The sequence below is a fragment of the Miscanthus floridulus genome, chromosome 1 (assembly GCF_019320115.1).
Source record: "Miscanthus floridulus cultivar M001 chromosome 1, ASM1932011v1, whole genome shotgun sequence".
NCBI lineage: Eukaryota > Viridiplantae > Streptophyta > Magnoliopsida > Poales > Poaceae > Miscanthus > Miscanthus floridulus.
In genome coordinates, this window is record NC_089580.1 from 104,061,300 (window position 1) to 104,078,205 (window position 16,906).

At 45.3% G+C, this 16,906-nt stretch overlaps 1 pseudogene; it reads right to left on the minus strand.

Moving 5' to 3' along the window:
• Positions 1 to 10,163: 10,163 nt before the first annotated feature.
• LOC136460873 (F-box protein At2g26160-like) lies at positions 10,164 to 14,908 on the minus strand (annotated as a pseudogene).
• Positions 14,909 to 16,906: the final 1,998 nt, after the last annotated feature.

A 16,906-nucleotide genomic window follows, 5' to 3' on the forward strand; every position in this document is an offset into this window, starting at 1 on the left:
GGGGGAGAGAGAAGAAGGGGTGGCCGGAACAGTAGCTTTCGTGGTAGGGCTGCCATTGCCGGCGACATGGAGCTCGCCGGTGAGCACGGTTAGGGGGCTTTGGTTCATGATTCGATGACCCGAAGCCACCGGATGAGAGAGGGGGAGCAGACTAACACGTCTAGGCCAAAGAGGTGGCCGGAGGGTGCGGCCATGGCGGCAGTCGCCATGGATGGCGGCCAAGAGCTTCCCGGCCGCACGCAAAACGGCCATACAAGTCACCAAACACCAAAGTAAAAGGTCGGGGAGAGAGAGGGGAGCATGGGGAGGCTCACAGCGGGGAAAATCAGGGTCGGAGACGGCTCGGGGAAGACGGCGACGCGGACGGCGGACGACGGTCTTCAGAACTTCTTCGTGCGCCGGTTGCGGGCTCCGAGGCGTGAGCGAGAGCGAAAAACGGAGCGGGGAGCGGCAGCAGGGGGCAGCTCAGGCGTGGGCTCCGTTTTGTAGAGGCCGAGGCACGGGGGAAGGGCGCTCCCACGACGCGCGTGGAGCGGGGCGTCGGTTGCTGCAGCGGCTTGACCGAGGCTGCGGTTGCGGGAAGAAGGTGGGGGAGCTGACAAGCGGGCCCAGGCGGTCAGCGGCTGGGGAAAGGGAGGAGCGGCGGTTTCCAGCGGCGCGCGCGACTTGGGTCGGCGTGGAGCTAGGTTGGCACGGTCGCTGGGCCGGAGCGGGGCTGGGCCAAAAATCAAGGAAGAGAGGGGGAAGGAGAAAAGAAAGAATTTTCTTTTTTCTTTTTTCCAAACAAATTTTCCAAAAGCATTTTAAATTCAAATTTCAATTCTCTTTGAAAATTTTGATCAATACCAAACATTCACAAAATAATATGCAGCAGCATGTATGCATCACTTGTAGCTAATCTTATATTTGATTTTAGTTTTATAAAAATTATTACTTTCCTATGTTTGAATGCTCACATAAATTGCTTAAATAAATCAATTTGACTATTTTTTTAGAAAATGCAAAATTAGGGTGTTACAATTCTACCCCCTTAAGATGAATCTCGTCCTCGAGATTCGGGTGATTGCTTACTCAAATAGTTGTGGGTAAGACTTTCTCAGATCATCTTCTCTTTCCCAAGTAGCCTCATCCTCTATATATCGATTCCACTGCACCTTGCACATCTTTATAGTTCGGCTTCTTGTAACTCTTTCGACGGTTTCCAAGATCTTTATCGGATACTCTTCATAAGTAATATCTTCCTTGACAACGAGTTCTTCTAAAGGAATCTGCTCTTCTGGTACCCTCAAACACTTTTTCAATTGGGAAACATGGAACACGTCGTGCACACCTGACAAACTCTCAGGCAGTTCTAATTGATAAGCTACTTCTCCACGTCTCTCTTGGATCTTAAAAGGTCCAATATACCTTGGTGCTAACTTTCCCTTCATATTGAATCTTTTCACACTTCTCATTGACGACACCTTCAAATACACATAATCACCAACTTCGAAAGTCAGCTCTCTTCTACGAGTATCAGCGTAACTCTTCTGTCGGGACTGAGCCACTCTCAAATTGTCTCTAATCATTCTCACTTATTCTTCCACATCTCTAAGGACATCGGGTCCAAACACTTGAGTTTCTCCAGTCTGATTTCAGAACAAAGGCATTCTGCATTTACGTCCATACAGCGCCTCGAAAGGTGCCATCTTGAGACTCTTCTGATAACTGTTGTTGTACGAGAACTCTGCGTATGGCAGACTCTTATCCCAACTATCACCATACTGTAGTGCACAAGCTCTCAACATATCTTCCAAAATCTGGTTGATCCTTTCAGTCTGTCCATCAGTTTGCGGGTGGTAAGCAGAACTAAAATTCAACTTTGTCCCCAAAGATCTATGTACTTTATGCCAGAATTGCGATGTAAACTGAGTGCCTCTATCTGACACAATTTTCTTGGGAACACCATGTAAGCACACTATTCTTTCCATGTATAATTCTGCTAGTCTTGCACCTGTATAGGTAGTCTTGACTGGTAAAAAGTGGGCAACCTTGGTGAGTCGATCCACTATTACCCATATTGAATCATAACCTCTTTGAGTGTGGGACAATCCTACTATAAAATCCATACCAACTTCTTCCCATTTCCATTCAGGAATCTTCATTGGTTGTAGTAACCCTGCAGGTCTTTGATACTCAGCTTTCACTCTTTGACAAGTGTCACACAAAGCCAAATACTCTGCCACATCTCTCTTCAAACCATACCACCAATACTTCTCCTTGAGATCCAAATACATCTTGGTACTTCCAGGATGTATAGAATAAGCAGACTCATGGGCCTCTTGCAGAATTGCATCACGGATAGCCTTCACTTCAGGTACACATATCCTTTTTCTGAACCAAAGAGTGCCATTCTCATCCATTCTGAATCCGGGTGCCTTTCTAAGCACTACATTCTCTGCTATCTCCTTAAGTTTTTCATCCTCCAATTGACCTTTGCGTATCTCTTGTTCCAAAGTAGGCTCTATCACTAATTCCATTGCATTAGTGACAAAACTCAAATTGAGATACTCCATTTCAGCACACAACTCTGCTGACATAGATGTCATCTGAAGTCCATTGGCATAGCTCTTTCTGCTAAGTGCATCAGCTATGACGTTTGCCTTTCCTGGGTGATAATGCACTTTCAAATCATAGTCTTTGATCAATTCCAACCAACGACGTTGTCTCATATTCAGATCTGATTGGGTAAAGATATACTTCAAACTCTTATGATTAGTATAGATATCACTCTTATGTCCAATTAGATAATGTCTCCAGATCTTCAAAGCATGAACCACAGCTGCCAATTCTAAGTCATGAGTAGGGTAATTCAACTCATGCTTCCTTAGTTGTCTAGATGCTTATGCCACCACCCTTCCTTCTTGCATAAGCACACATCTAAGGCCCAAACAGGATGCATCACAATATATAGAGAAGTTCTTGCTTAAATCGAGTAAAATTAATACTGGAGCTGTAGTCAATCTCTTCTTTAGCTCATCAAAGTTTGCCTGGCATTTATCCGACCATGCATACTTAGCATTCTTTTTCAACAGAGCTGTCATAGGCTTAGCTAGCTTGGAAAAACCTTCAATGAACCTTCTGTAGTATCCAGCCAATCCCAAAAAGCTTCGAATCTCACTTACAGTTGTTGGTGGTTTCTAATTCAATACATCTTGCACTTTGCCTGGATCCACTGCTATTCCACCATTGGAGACAACATGACCTAGAAAAGAGACTTCCTTCAACCAAAACTCACACTTGCTTCGCTTAGCATACAACTTATGCTCTCTAAGCTTTTGCAAGACCAACCTTATATGTTCAGCATGTTCTTCTTCAGTCTTGGAGAATATTAGTATGTCATCTATGAATACCACCACAAATTTATCCAGAAACTCCATGAACACCTTATTCATCAGATACATGAAGTATGCAGGTGCATTAGTCAATCCAAAAGATATAACGGTGTACTCATATAATCCATACCGTGTAGTGAATGCTGTCTTGGGTATGTCTGAGTTTCGTATCTTAAGCTGATGGTAACCCGAGCGGAGATCAATCTTGGAGAACACATGGGCTCCTCTCAACTGATCAAACAAATCATCAATCCTAGGCAAAGGGTATTTATTCTTGATTGTAACCTCATTAAGTGAACGGTAATCCACACACATCCGTTGACTACCATCCTTCTTATCCACAAAGATCACAGGTGCCCCCCATGGGGAAGAACTGGGGTGTATGAAACCTTTTTCTTACAACTCTTTTAGTTGTTTCTTAAGCTCTTCTAATTCATTAACTCCCATTCTATATGGACGTTTAGCTATTGGTGTAGTTCCAGGTAATAATTCAATAATGAATTCAATGTCTCGGTCAGGTGGCATACCTGGCAAGTCATCGGGGAAGACATCCGGGAACTCCTCCACGACACGATCTTGTTCATTGGCTTCACTATCTAGCTGGTTCACTGTGGCTGTAGGCTGAGCTTGCACTACCACTTCCACATAGATTCTATCTCCATTGAGTGATGTCACAACCACAGATTTCTCCTGACACTGAATCACTGCCCGGTGTTGTTTCATCCAATCCATTCCCAGAATAAGATCAATTCCTGTTGTTCTCAATATAATTGGTTTCACTTTGAAGTCTACCCCCCTTAAGGAAATGCTAGTTGAGGGACTCCAATATGAAGAGGGCATACTACCTCCCGGTGAATTTACTAGTATGGGGTTTTTCATGGCACACAAAGGTATGCTATGCATTCTAACAAAAGCTTAGGAAATAAAAGAATGCGAAGCACCAGAATCAAAAAGTATTATAGCAGAGATAGAGTTGACGCTGAACATACCCAACATAACCTCTGGCGTCTCTTGAGCAGCATCAGATGACACATAGTTCACCTTCACAGTGTGAGGTGGTCGGGCATTGAACTTCTGATTGCCAGTCTGGTTCTAAGGTGCTTGTTGGTTCTACTTCTTAGGACACTGATGGGCATAGTGTCCTACTTCTCCGTAGCAGTAGCAAGCATTGGGGTTATTGGGTGCACCACTCTTCATAGGAGCATTGTTGGATGGTCCCTGGCGTGTTGCCGGATTGCCAGTCTGTTGCGGGGGACGCTAATTACCATACTGTTGCTGGTACTGAGGGCGTTGCTGGAACTAATTCCATTGAGGATACTGACCACGGTTTCCCTGGTTAGATGATCCTTGATTCCTTTGCTGGAAACCCTGCTGGGGATAGGCACGCGGGCGGGTATTACTTCCAGAAGCTTGCCCTTGAAGCCTCCTCTTCTTGGCTTCCATCTCTTTGCGCTTATCATCAATCACAATAGCGCGGTTCACTAATGACTAAAAGTTGGGGTAGGTGTTGGACATCAGTTGAAGCTATAGTCCATCATAGAGTCCCTTGAGGAAACAGCGTTGCTTATCCTTGTCCTCAGCCACATCATTTGGAGCATAGCGTGACAGTTGAGCAAACTTGTCATGATACTCCGCCACAGTCATGGATCCTTGTTTGAGGGACCTGAATTCCTCCTGCTTCAATTTCACGAGTCCATCAGGGATATGATAAGACCAGAAATTGTCCTTGAATTCCTGCCAGGTGATAGCAGGAGCATTGTTGGGACGTCCGTACTGGAAAGAATCCCACCAATCCTGAGCTGCTCCCTGGAGTTGACCAGAAGCATACAACACCTTCTCCAGATCGTTGTATTGTGCTATGTTAAGTTGTTTCTCTACAGCACGCCGCCAATCATCTGCCTCCATAGGGTCTAAAGCATGAGTGAACACCGATGGATGACCCTTCATAAACTCTCCATGCTTATCTCTGACCTGAACAGGCGGTGGTTCTCTTGCAGGTTTATTGTCCAAGCGCTGCATCATAGCTTACATCAGCTGCGCTTGCATTCCCAATATTTGTTTCATGGTCACAGGTGGCGGTGGTGGTGGATTTATGAGGGCATCACGTCCACGACCACGGCCTCTGCCTCTTCCTCCTCTTGCGGCCATCTATTTTCCAACAAATGCACAAAATTTAGAGATTTTCCAATTATAGAGAGCTTACAAAAGATAAGAAACAATGCTGAGAATTTTCTGAACAAGATTCAAATTCAGCAGTTCAGTAAAACTGTTATAACTCGAGTTTCAGAGATCCAACAGAGGTGTACTAAGAATTGTTAGAAAGCTTAGGAGATCAGCTACAACTTTTATGTAGATCACTTTTACAGATTCTGACACACACATGGTCAAAAGTAGAGCTAAACCGAATCTGTTCTGGGTTCCAGACTACGCAGGAACATCAACTTGTGACAGCTAGATCTCACAAATCTGAACAGCTATTGACGTGATTCCAGAGACATTTGAAAGATACAGAAGTCTAGTTATCTCCACAAAAATTTCAGAATTTTTGACAGTCCAGATTTCGAGATACCAGATAAAGAACATAGGCTGCTCTAGAAATCAGCACAACAGAGATAAGATAAAGCGAAACATCTGCATTAAGATTTCATTCTAAACTTAAGGTTCCAATCTAAGGAAGTTGTGGACATGCCCACAAACTTCCAGCAATCAAACAAATACCAAATCAACCAAGTTCACAAATTAGAACATCTAATCATCCAAGTTCACAAGACCAAACAAGACTAAATATGAAACACGAACTAACGACGTGGTAATCTACATCAAGGCACCTAACACCTATGGAGCGGTGTCAATCATGGTGAAGGACCGGCGCTTCTTGTAGATTGATGGCTGCCCAAGTTGAGCTCGAAGTTCATCCACTTGCTTCTGGAGGCGTCTCTCAGTCCTCTGGGATGCACGCAGTTCTCCTTTGACTTCCTCATCCACCCCCTACATAGCGTGGACATGCTGCACCGTCGCTTCTAGAGTTGGGTCACTCTCTGGTGGAGCCAAGACCTACCAAACACCCTCATGATCATTGCGAGGAAGGAACCTGAAGCGATCCTCCCTCATGGCCTCAAAGCGACGACCATGGTAGTGGATGTAGGCGTCCTGTGTTGCATCCTCCATGCCATCCAAGGCATGGGTCCTCCTGGCAGGGGCACGGTGGACAGTCTCCACCTCATGTCCATTCTTGACGTCGTTCCAAGCGGTGACCACCAGCTCTACCTTCCAGAAGGTAGCCTCCCATGGATGCTGGTACTCTACACAGTGGTAGCTGATGGAGGCATGCAGGTCGGGGTAGTAGTCGTCCAGCACGTGAGTGAGGAGGGTGTGGTAGTAGGCCATCTTTGGGGCTCGCTTAAAGTAGTACTTGCACTTCCAGCCTATCTCCTCATCCACCACGGGGACAGCTGGGGATGGTGCAGGTGTAGGGGAAGTAGCCGTCGACTCCTCAGGTGAAGTTACGATAGGATAGACTGGTGCGACAGCTGGAGTAGGAGCAGGTGCAGGCGTCGGGGTAGCCATCTCCTCGTCGTCGGAGGTGATCACAATCTCTTTCTCCGCCTATGGAGCATGTGAGGGTGAATAGGGCATGATAGCCAGCAGTGCTGAGGCGAGCAGTCTTCGGGTTATGAGACATCTATAGATTTAAAGTGAGATAGAATTAGAATCAACAATTTTATATAATAGATTAAGGTATGAAAAGCATAAATGTTTTAATAAAATAACAAGAATAAGACAGTAAGCAAGAAACCAGAGGAGCAAAAATGCTAAAATGATCGTTTTCTAACTAGGCTTGCGTTCTACAGTCAACACGGCTCTGATACCAATTTGTCACACCCAATTTTAAGGATAAAATTGAATACACAAAACTCGTGTATGCCCAGGGATCATTCACACACACAAGCAGACAAATTACATAAAGTATCATCACGGTGTCTCTTACATCAAATTCATAATATAACATAGTCTTACATCACACAGCGGAATATAAAAAGATAACTCTCTCGTGGGGCTTCATCACAGGGAATGTCAACTGGTTGACCACAAGCCTAAAAATCCTCAGGGAATTCCTCGTACCCGTTGTCATCTGTTACCCATCCGGGATTTTTATCCAAATAAAGAAAATAAACAAGCGTAAGTACATCCCGTACTTAACAAGTTAACATGGGGTTATGAAGCTCAAAAGGTTGACTCTAGTTTACTGCAGTTAGCATTTTTAGTACGACAAGCTTTTATTATCAGATATTATCAAATTATGCTTAAGCTCCCATTTAATCCCATAAGAACATATATCAGGGTCAAGTGTACCATATATCATCATAGAACAACTTAAATGATCAACAACAAGTATCCAGTTATTCTGTGAGTTTTCCGGGCCGCTCGTGATCGTGAGCACGGCTGTTATAATAGTTTGTTACCCTCTGCAGAGGTGGTGCACATTCACCGCGAGTCGTGATTCCCATATGCCCGGGTTAATTACTCCCATGTCACTGCCAAGGTGAGCGGGCAGGGTACACTATGAAGCCATTTCATAGGTTTCTCTAACAAGTTAGGGCCGCTAGGTTTCCTTGGCAGGCAGATGTAGGAACCCCCCTTTCCTATGGCACATATCCATCGCGGCTATACACATAGGAACAGAGGCAGCCCTATACCCAACGTGGCAAGCCCCATTTATGCCAAAAAGGTAACCTCTAACTAGCTAGAAAAGGTCCTATTACTGAGCTAAAGTCAGAGCCATATGACTCTCCCGGTTGCACTGTCAGTCCCAGCTTTTACCGACAGATAAGTCCTTATGGAGGGCCGGGAGCAACATGATCAATAGTCATTTGCACCTTCGCCCTATGAAACAGTTGTTATAAATCATGTTATACTTTTAGTTCCATAGAATCATTCATCTTCATGTAGATCATGTTCAGTTAGAGCACTAGCAATCTACCCATATGTAATTACCCCATAGGAGTCAAGGGAACAAGTCATCAAATGTCTGGAATGTCCTTAGGGTTATCAAAATTAGACACATGCACATGAGTAATTGATTAAAGTGAAATAGGACATCAAGGTAGGCCCATGCTATACTTGCCTTGGTTCACAAACTCTTGCTGGTCCTGCTGGTCGTCGAAGAATTCTTGGTCTCCAACGTTCTCCTCACCGTCTGAACGCGACCAACACGGCAACATACAACATTCCAAAAGCATTCATAAAAAGCAAACATTCCTATCATTAGAACAGTACACCAACAGTATAGAAAACAAGATAAAATGTTTGTGAAAATAATCTACGTCTCGCTACGATCACGTCAACGCGAAGTTCACGAAAAACGGAGCTAAAATACGAAAGTTATGATTTAAACGAGATTTCCTATAGCAATATATTTAATTAAATCTAACCATGAAATTTAAAAGTTCCAAACTTGACTAACAGTGGTTCTAACATGTAGATTATGAAATTACGAAGCTAACGCGATTTGAACGGATCAATTCGGAGCTAAAACGATGATTTTATAAGCAAAACAGTTCAAATGGCATTTCTGTAAATACTGAAAGCGTACTTTGAACTAAAACAGTGAACTTTACGCTTTCAAAACGAGAATGCGTACTCGGGGAAATGCGCTTTGGACTGCGGGTTAGGACTTAGAAAAGCTCAGGGTCTCTTTAGCTAATTTACCCGCGAAGGGGTAACTTCTAATCCTGGCCGCAGATCTGAAAATGGACGGCTAGAATCAAATCTGGAGGAGAGAGAAGAAGGGGTGGCCAGAACAGTAGCTTCCGTGGTGGGGCTGCCATTGCCGGCGACGTGGAGCTCGCCGGTGAGCACGGTTAGGGGGCTTTGGTTCATGATTCGATGACCCGAAGCCACCGGATGAGAGAGGGGGAGCAGGCGAACACGTCCAGGCCAAAGAGGTGACTGGAGGGTGCGACCGTGGCGGCGGTCGCCATGGACGGCGGCCAAGAGCTTCCCGGCCGCACGCAAAACGGCCATACAAGTCACCAAACACCAAAGTAAAAGGTCGGGGAGAGAGAGGGGAGCATGGGGAGGCTCACAGCGGGGAAAATCAGGGTCGGAGACGGCTCGGGGAAGACGGCGACGCGGACGGCGGTCTTCAGAACTTCTTCGTGCGCCGGTTGCGGGCTCCGAGGCGTGAGCGAGAGCGAAAAATGGAGCGGGGAGCGGCAGCAGGGGGGGGGGCAGCTCAGGCGTGGGCTCCGTTTTGTAGAGGCCGGGGCGTGGGGGAAGGGCGCTCCCACGACGCGCGTGGAGCGGGGCGTCGGTTGCTGCAGCGGCTTGATTGAGGCTGCGGTTGCGGGAGGAAGGTGGGGGAGCTGACAGGCGGGCCTGGGCGGTCAGCGACTGGGGAAAGGGAGGAGCGGCGGTTTCCAGCGACGCGCGCGACTTGGGCCGGCGTGGAGCTGGGCTGGCGCGGTCGCTAGGCCGGAGCGGGGCTGGGCCGAAAATCAAGGAAGAGAGGGGGAAGGAGAAAAGAAAGAATTTTCCTTTTTCTTTTTTCCAAACAAATTTTCCAAAAGCATTTTAAATTCAAATTTCAATTCTCTTTGAAATTTTTGATCAATACCAAACATTCACAAAATAATATGCAGCAGCATGTATGCATCACTTGTAGCTAATCTTATATTTGATTTTAGTTTTATAAAAATTATTACTTTTCTATGTTTGAATGCTCACATAAATTGCTTAAATAAATCAATTTGACTATTTTTTTAGAAAATGCAAAATTAGGGTGTTACATAACCTTTCTTGTCATTTGCCAACATATCATAAGCTGACAAGGTTGACTATTTCTCCACTTCTCATATGGTCAAGCCAGAAAAAATCCTCTATCCCTCACCCAATCACTACTTGCAACCCAGAAGATATGTTAGCCACAAAGTACGCTTGACTTTGCATTACACTAATTATACATCCTGGGACCACATGCTCATCAAAATATCATCAAGGAGGCCCAAGGGTTTGCAGCCTGGTACAAGTTGGTTCCCATTAATCACTCCAAATATCAACTGAGGTACCGTCACCAACACATTCAATAAAGATTCATCTTTTGTTAACCCTCAAGTAAGGTGCATCAGGAATGCTCACTTTGGTGATGTGTATAATGAAGTTCCTTACAGCTGATGTCTGTTTGAAATGCGGTTCTCAATTCTCATGCAATCTAAATGCTTTTGATGTGCAACTGCAGCTGTGAAAAACAATCAAACGAGATCACACATATCAATAACTAATCAATCATTGTTTAAAGATATAGTAACAAACAAGAAAAGGTCATCAAACCAATACAAGGGAAGAAGTTGCAAGAGGATTGTACTAGTAAATCGGGTATTTCCATCAAATTTAACTAAATCCTACAAATTTGGATGCAAATGACCTCCATTTAAATGTGCCCTAATGGGATAAGTAATGGACACAGTAAGAAATTTGAAACACATCGTATAAAAGTTTACAGCAGCTTTAGTTTCAACGAAGTTCACACTTCTGGTACTTCAAGCTAAACTCTTTCTGAAAATATATATGTTTTTGTGATGCTTCTGTAGAGTACATAAGCAGATTAGTCAAGAGCAATACATCTATTCTGATGCTTATTGGTAACATAACCATAAATCACATCTGTTAAGCTGCAACAATGCTTATCTGGTCAAACAGTAGACTATATGAAAAGAAAATTCTCAATAATTAACATATGTCAATCTCAACAGAATATGTGCAGCATTGGTGGTTTGAGTTGTAGTCGTTCATTTCTTCAAAAGAAAAAACTTGTAGTCATTCACTGTATAAGATGCATAAAAACTTTAGGCCAAGTAATATACAATGGTACCCTACTTTCGCTGATCAGATCTTGCAGAAAAAAATTATGATACCAGAAAATTTCGCTAGATGACAGAGAGTTTGACCTTCTTTCCTCTTATTATTCACGAGGAGGTAGGTAAGTACTCCCTCCATCCCAAATTATAAGACTTTTTGGCTTTTCTAGATATACAGATTTTGTTATGCACTTAGATGTAGTAAAAGTAATGTATCTATAAAAGACAAAATGTCTTATAATTTGGAACGGAGGGAGTATGTAGGTGTGAGAACCTCTCAGTCTCGGGCACCCACATACCAGCCCCCCACAATATCTGATTCCTCCAAGCATAATATGCATTATGCAATGATGCCAGGAAGGAAGCCTTGCCTGCAGCACTCAGACAGTTCTCTGATAGCCTGGTAAATGAGGTCTGCCAACAGGGTTCATTCATAGCCTCAATTGCATATTTGCATTATTTGACACAAAATCGACAGATGTTAGCTGAAAAGTAAAACAATGCATATCTTTTCCTTGTACCTTTGAACCTGACTGAATTTGATCTTGGCAGTATCTGGTAAATTTATCCAGAATTCCTGAAATCTTCCAACATTATCTGCACTTTACAGGGCATTTCACCATCATACACACCGAAATTACTAAAATAATACTTTCTGTACCTTCTGTTCTATTATAGTAATAATCATGTAGTAGGCAATATTTCCTTTTTTGTTACTAATCAACATACATGTTATTTTATGTTTACTCTTAATGATTTTCTAGTGGATGCTAAATGCTAACAGGGAACGTATATGTTAATATGAACTCATTGGGGGAAAACCCATCATGGATTAGTCAGCAGTCAAAGGGATTTGATGAAGGTAGATCGCACTAGGAACTGACCTAGCTCATGTACTACCTTTATTTTGCTATTGTCTATTTTCTTGTCTTAAAAAATGAACCTGAACCTTTTGGCAGGGCAGGTCTGCAATATTCATTCACCTCCGAGATAATGATCCTCATGCTGGACGTATCCTGCATGTTTGTCAGCTTGAGATAATGCTCTACTCTGCTGCAGTACTACACAACAATGGGGCGCGTGCATGCTAAGCCTCCTTGTAGGCCAGAGCTTACACTTCTGTCATGGAGGAATGATGATTTAGCCATTTAGGGCTCTCCATGTCAAAAATATCATGCATCCCTTTTCATCATCAGCCATGAATACAACTGCTGTGTCAAGACTGTTCGACAAAGGCCTCATCACACTGATCTTCAATCAACTTCAGTCTGGAGGTCTCCACTGTTAAATCTACATGTGCCAGCTCCAGCATCCAGATAAATGCATAAAATGTTCCTGCATTTCTCTGCCACCCCACTGATTTCTTAGCTGTCTAATCTTCCGTTTGATGATTTTATTAGATGATGAACAGATTTCGATAGTTCACTAGGACATGTAGAACCTTGGATTGATGAAATGCTAACTAATACAATATGCTATGGCAGATTTGCAAAAATCTCCACAGAAAGGTGAACAAGGATTAGCAAACTATTTGTCATTGGCATGCTTCATACAGTACTAGTTTAAGGCTGCCATGTATCCGCAGGAGCTAAGGAGCCAAAGTCTTGCAACCATTTAAGAATATTTGAGCATCACAAAAAATTTAGCAAAAGCACATATATGTTTTTTATATTTAAACTAGAGGGAAAATATTAGTATTTCCCAAAAACCGTAAAAAACCAATAACTCATTAATGACAGTTTCTCATTTCATATGTCAGTAGGAAGATCTATTCAGTTAGAATTCCTTTCACATGCAGAAAATAAAACTGAAGTACTTGTGGTATTACCACAGTTCGATAGTAATGCAGCCAAATTAAGAAAGAGCAAGGTAATTACAGATATGGCATCCATATCTGCACTTTTATTCTGAGAAATAACACCCATAAGTCTGAACTACATTGTTTCTCTTATTAACAGGATTTGCACTGTATGGGAAGGATTCTAGGAAGGTGAATTTAGTAACTTTACTTCAATATTAAAAGGTCGGAATCAAGGAGAGTTCACTATTCAGATAGAATTGTAGTTATCTGAAAACTCCACAGTACTATATTATTTCTATACCACTGAAGAGAATGGAGACAATTAGCACAGTGTAGCTTATTCAGAGTATGTTTGCATGCAAGTACTGTCCACAGAGAATAGGCACATTGCATTTTTTCCCCCTTCAAGTGCAGTGTTGATGTTTACCATGTCAGCAGATAAGTTATGGAAATGTGAAAGAATATATGGTAACAATAACTGCAAGTTTTATATGCAGCTGGATGGAGGCATAGTTTCTTGTGCTTAAGTACATTTAATTTGTTACAATACTTGACGAACTGAGATCCAAGAGAAATTTTATTTGAAATGTACATGACTAATCAATAAGTTATCAAAACTTTTGATTCATATTCACAGACTATCACTCTACACATCTATTTCTGATAATCTGTGCTTCACCAGATAATTGTATGCAGCAGCAGAATGCATGAACAATGATCTCAGAACAATATCTTGGAGAATCAACACTAATTTCTTAACCAAACAGCCTACAACCGCAATGTACAAGCAATGGAAGCTTACCCCGCTTGTCCATAGCAAGTGCTAAGACAAGCTCGGCACAAACCAAGTGCAAGCATGCATCCACGGGCCAGGCAGCTCCTCAGTGTGGCCATCTTCCATGCTAAACCTGTAGATGGAAGATCTCTTGTCCCTCTCCAACTTGAAGAAATAGATGCAATCCCCCTTAAATCTGTGGAAATCCGAGGCATTGAATGAGAACCCCTGGAACAGCCCAATAAATAGCATACGATCACCTATGCTCCTCATCTGAACCCACTGCGGCAATTGTGTCAACGGATCATGCCCCTGTCCAATTTCCATATCCAACAGGTAAACCTTCAAACTGCCGCAATCCTCCAGTAACTCCCCACGTCCATCCTTCCCGAAGTGCCGGATCACGCACAGCAACTCGTCTCCAGATGGCACCAGCCACCAGGGCGGTGCAGTCGAAGGCATCCCTGCGTGGAGGGGCGACTTGTGGCAGAGGCGGCGGCACAGCCCCGAGCACGGCCAACGTGGCCGCGTCAAAGACCGTAACGTGGCCTTGATCATCGCACACATACAGCTTCCCGTTGTGGTACATGATCTCTGCGACAAGGCCTGGCACCGGCAGCTCCGCCCAACCATCACCATCTCCGAGGCCTGTAGGTCCACCCCTGGCCGGGTCCGGGTGGCAGAAACGGAAGTAGAGCTTCTTGGCGTTGTAAAGTACCACCGGCGCCGGGGAGTGGTCGGCGGTGGGGACGAGGTAGCCTTGGATGACGGGGCTGGAAGCGGGGAAGGGAGAGTCAGGGAGGGGGAGCCGAGTGCCGGTGAGGGGGTTGAGGAGGAGGAGGCGGGGATTATCAGAGAGGAGGAGATGGGAGCGGGTTGGGCCGAGGAGGCGGTGGGAGGACGAGGGGGCGACCACGGAGCGGACGGCGCCAGAGGCGAGAGAGAAGGAGAGGGCTGCGGCGGTGGGGTCACTGGGATGGGCGGTGCAGGGGCAGGCGAGAAGTCAGGGGAGGAAGGGAGGAGGGAAGGCGGCGGCAGAGCGCCAAGCACGTCAGACGGCGCGGAGGCGAACCACGTCGTCGGGGAGGGTTGACCAGTCCATGGGATGCGACGGGAGTACGGGACGGTGGTGGGCTGGGCGGTGGGCCGGTGTCCACTTCGAAATACGGTGACATCGTGAGAGTGTTGATTTTTGGATTCTAGTGTCACTGTGTGTTTGGCAAGAGCAACTCCAGAAGTTCCCAAAAGTTAAGTGTAACCCCAAAACTCTGTATCGAGGAACTTTTAAATAATTATTTTTTAAAAACTAGTTTCTTTCACTGTAGTTCTCCAATATTTTACACCCAAAAATATTTTGAACTTGCCACATCGTCAATTAGTTGGATGAGGACGGAGCCACGACCTGCTTTTGTACGCCGCCGCACACAGCATGCCCCCGGGCAGCCCAAGCAGGTCGTGACGGCCGCATCTGGAGGTGCTCGCGGCCAAATTGCAGCGGCACCTCTCTATGCTGATGAAAGGACGGAGGGTGTGAAAACTGCAAGCAGAATGGTGTGCACGGGAGGAGGAGCGCGAGAATTCTCTACCAGAACGGGGCACGAGCGCCGGAAGAGAAGCGCAGGAGAAGATTGGGGGCGCCGTCAGTCTGCACATATGAGGGGCGCGGGCTCAATTTTTCAGAACGAGCAAATCTTGGGGGAAGGTTTGGGAGCTATTGGACCGTGGTTTTTCTCAAAAGCACGTAAATTTTAGTTTTTGGGTATTATTAGCCTTCTCTTGGAGATGCTCTAACGTTCCCCTCGGCTCTAGCTTCTCTAAAAAAATATCTATAAAATGATTTACTAGAAGTTATTTGGAGACATTTTTCTATTAAAAAAGACTGAAAATAACTTTGGCTCATCTGGAAGGGTATTTAGGGAGTAGCCCTTCCAAATAAGGTACAAAACCTAGGCCCCAAATCATCATTTAGGGCGTGTCGGGTTCATAAACCCGGGGTCCCTCGGGGACCAACTTCCACGCCAGGGCTCGGCTCAGGAGGACGGCCTTTTTCTCTTCTGGACCGGCCCGAGAGTCTAAATTCAACAAACCGGAGCACTCGCTTCAGGCCCTGGCCGCCTTCGGCCCATCTTTCCGACCGGAGCACTAGCTCAGGCTCAGGCCAACTCCGAACGGCCTCTCCGATCGGAGCGCTAGTGTCAGGCCCCGGCCGCCTTCACACGGCCTCCACTCGAAAAGCCTGACCTGAGGACCGCCTCCGACTCCGACCTCGTGTCTCTGACCGGGGTGCATAGAAAACCCTGCCCATCGCTATTCTCCGAATGACGCGCCAGAACCGACTGGGGACATCCGACCGGGGACGCCCGCTCGGAAAGAACCGGAAGGCGTACGAAGGAAGGCAAGACGGGGCTCGCAAGTCAAAACCACGGCACCAGGGACCATACTCTACGGAACAATACTTTACAACCACCCTGCCACAAACAGTATTGTAGGCGCTAACATTTACCTCTACAGTATTGTAGGCGTCGGCCAAAACACCCGTACGGTAAGCCCCCCATTTGCCTCTGGGCATCAACAGTATTGTGGGCGCCAGAATTCACCGTACCAGGTGAACGTGGTAAAGCCATGCCTCCAGTCGGCAAGACATCATTTTTGCAGGTACCGACGTCCTCGAGTCTTGAAGAAAGCAGCTCAACCTCCCACATGTACTTGACGTTCTGCAGTGACATCAACAGTATTGCGGGCGCCCACCATTGTCTTATCCTCATCGGCGTGGGCAACAAGGCTTAGAAACGTCCGTACTCTCTCTCCCTCTCACTTGTAAAGCCATCCCCTTCTTCTATAAAAGGGGATGTGCTCCCTCCAAACACAGACAGTTAACCCAAGTCGACCTCTTCAAGTTCAGACTCATTAGATCGATAGCTGACAACCCCTCAAGCACACGCTTGGACACTTCGTTCATAGCATAGCTCCTGTCGATCTCGGCCCTTCTGACTGGACCGACCGGACACCCCATCTCTCTCTCTCTCTCGTTTGTAACCCCACTACAGACTTCGAGCACCTAGGCTCAGGAATAAAGTCACCGCCCGACCCACACTGGACG